The sequence below is a fragment of the Myotis lucifugus genome, unplaced genomic scaffold (genome assembly GCF_000147115.1).
Source record: "Myotis lucifugus unplaced genomic scaffold, Myoluc2.0 scaffold_17, whole genome shotgun sequence".
NCBI lineage: Eukaryota > Metazoa > Chordata > Mammalia > Chiroptera > Vespertilionidae > Myotis > Myotis lucifugus.
In genome coordinates this window covers 12,346,985-12,350,542 of record NW_005871065.1, presented here as the reverse complement: position 1 = coordinate 12,350,542, position 3,558 = coordinate 12,346,985, and positions in this window count along the sequence as shown.

The following is a 3,558-nucleotide window of genomic DNA, read 5'->3' as shown; positions in this document are numbered from 1 at the left end:
CCAGGAAATCAGAAAGTTTGGGAAGTAATATTTAGAAATACATAGGGAACAAAGAGAAAAGAAAGAAGAGAAAGGAAGAAGAATGGAAGTAAAAGTTTATGTATTGGTTGGAGACTGTGTTGGTTAGATAACAAACCTATCCCACCACTACCCTCAACCCCCACATACATATAGTACAAAAATGATAACTTTTGTACAGTTAGTTTTGTACAGTTTTGGCAGATAGTCTATGAGTGAAAGTAAGTACCATTATTTATAACAGAAAGAATAATGAGAAAATAACCCAATGAACTTTTATGTACTTAATTATTTAAGTAAAATCTTAACTTTGATTGGAGAATCACGCATAAAAGTGGAATTAGGGGACCTATTTTCAGGTATGAAATAAAAAACTTAAGTGATAAAATTTAAAAACCTAGAAATGCAAATGACCTTTTATAATTTTATTTTCACTAAGAGATTACATTTTAAAAATCTTAAAAAATTTAGAAAAAAAATACATACAGTTTGTGAATCATCGGTGGTCCTGTGCATCTGAGGTGAGATCAAATGAATGCATGCCAAGCACTCACTGAGGCATGGCGTGGCATGCAATTTAATCTAGCTTCTTTGCTATTTTCCTTTTATCTAAAACAAAAGGATTACGGTGTCTCAGGATATAATTCTGCATTAAAGTAACTTCTTATTTAGAGGACTGCACATAGAGAACTCCTGGCCATTTATAATTGTAAGCTCTGGTGCCATTTTCAATGTCAAATGTACTTAAGATTTGTGCTTATGTTTTAAAAATGAAATCTATGCAAATTAAAGAAGTACTAGTTGAGTATTTTAACATACATAAAAGGTTGCTATTAAGGAATATCAAAATTAGGAGAACTATATAAAATCATTACGTTTCTGAAAAATAAGAACACTGAAACTCATAGATGTTTGCAGATATCCTTGTCTGTTTAAAAGGTTATTTGGAAATCGGTTACTCCAGGTCATTTCTGCCTTCTCTGCTTGCGTGGAAGATTGGGCAATGGTGTTAATTTAGAGAACAAGAACAATATCTAATCACTAGTGAGAATTTTCTTTATAAGTTCAGCCAAATTGAGAGTGCAGCCAAAGTCAACATCTCCTCAAACTAGTGTGATTTCAAAGGCACGAGTGGTAGGTGATTAAACCTCCATTATCATCTTTCTGTGTCTTTTTAGTTCACAAAAGTGTTTACATATATTTTAGCATACTCCCAATTTACTGTGATTAAATTTCATTAAATCAACGTTCACTTTTGGGGGTTATCAGAACTAAAGTAAATAAATGATGAGGTATTATAAAATAAAATTGTAATTATAAACGATCAGATTACATGACGAATGACCGGCATACTTTTCTGAGTAATCAAATACTGCAGAACTTACCAGGTTGAGTCTCCATCATGTCTTCAAAGAACAGTGTTCTTCCTTACCCCTACACTTCTAGACTCACAGCACCTTCCTTCTTACTGAGATCCAGACAATCCAGGCATTTCACATACTGTTAGCATCTCAGGAGGGCATTCCTTAGCCCTCTTCACCCACCTTCCACCATTGGCAACTACCAGGACCATTCACTTACAGGTATAGGTGCTACCATGCCTGGAAATGAGCCAAAGCTGCCACTTCTACAACACTTCTCTGCTTCTTCCTTTACAACCCAATCAAAATGTACAAATATTTTCTACCACCATTATTTACTTTGTTGGCACTATTCAGAATCTCCCATTTTTAAAACACAAATGTAGCCTTGGCCGATGTGTACAGTGGTTAGAGCACTGGCCAGCACACTGCAGGGTTGCAAGTTCTATCCTCGGTTGGGGTGTGTGCGGGAGGCAACCAATCCATGTGTCTCTCTCACAAAGATGTTTCTCCCGCCTTCCCTCCCTCCCTCTCTTCTACTCCCTCTAAAAAAAAAAAAAAAAAAAAAAAAAAAATCAAAGGAAAAAATAATCCTCAGGATTAACAAAAACAAAAAATACACGAATGCATATATTCCAATGCTCAGAAGGTCCCATTCTTAAGTCATTGACTTACTACTTTTAACCATTTCCTGAGTGACTTCTACATTGAAGATACTGCTCTAGGCTCTAAGGATACAGCAGGGATAAGAAAAACCAAAGCTCTCACAAACTCTCATTCTGAGAATCTCGGTGATCAGGTTTAAAACGTATATTGGGACTCACAAAATGGAGGCCGCCCCACATCACAAATCTAACCCCAAGTCGGCTGCATTTATGGGAAACACCTCTCAAGGAAACCTAATCTACACCAACCACAATCCTCGACCTCAGCTTTAGCTAGCTCACCTTGCCCTAGAAATAGGACCTCCTAGCTTTACAAGGAAATTCTTGCCCTCCTAGCCAATCCTGCCCTGTGTCCGAGTTGCCTCTTCCAATGCTCTATAAAACTCACTTCTTGCCCCAATGCTCCACGCTTGTGAGGCACCATACCCCCCAATTCATGGATTATTTTCCCCTTGAATGAAGGACATTACTGTGTTCCTAAATTGCTTTGGCATATGGCAGGAGGGAGGAACAGGAAAGATTGTCTCCATGTGACTGAGAGAGATGTGGGGATGATTTCAGGTGGGGCGTCAGGGAAGGGTCTCTGAAGAAATCACATTTACGCTTAGGTCAGAATGACAAACTGTGACACTGACCATAAGCAACAGGCTGCTGCCAACACAGGATTCTGCTCTTTGCAAGTCCTCAATAAATGTGAAACTCAAGTAGTTCTCTCTAAGATATGTGCTCCTTATTGTAAATAAATCACATAATGCTTCATATTAAAGAATATATAAAGTCAGATTAGTTTGCGTTGCCCTAGAACACCTGTGTAGACAATATCTCAAATAGTAACATCTACTTACATCATAAATATTTAAAATAGGTCTCAATAGGAAAAAGATCTCCTACTCTTAATGTTATCATCATTTTATATGATGCGCATATAAAACATTTATTTGCATACAGTTTTACCACATTAATGAAAATGTTATGGGAATGTTAAACCTGACACTGATTTGTAGAAAGGAAGAGCATTTCTTTCCATAAGATGTTACTTCATCCCACCACCTACTATGCCCAGATGTCCAGGCCCAACTGAAGATTCCATGCTGTTGGGAGCAAGACTCCACTTGTACTCAACCATGTTCATGCTTTCACATTTACCCACTGATGTTCTGAATATCTGTACTTGTTGTTCCTCTTTAAATAACAGATTCTGATAGAAAATTCAAAATTATACTTTTTACTATTCTCGATCCTAGGATAAGAATGATAAAACTTGTTCACATTCAAAAAGACAAGCCCTGACCACTGTTAAAAAGAAACAACAAGCCCCAAATGGAGTCGCTTGTGCTATGCAAGCCAAGACTTAACACCTAAGCTAACTGGGCTTCCACTTCACCCAGGAGCGTCTTCAGAACTGGTCAGAGTGAAGTGAAATCTTTTGGCCATCACCAATAAGGTAATCTGCCACATAGGCCTTTCCCCACCCCTCAAAGGAATACAGAGGAAAGATCATCCAAACCTATAGG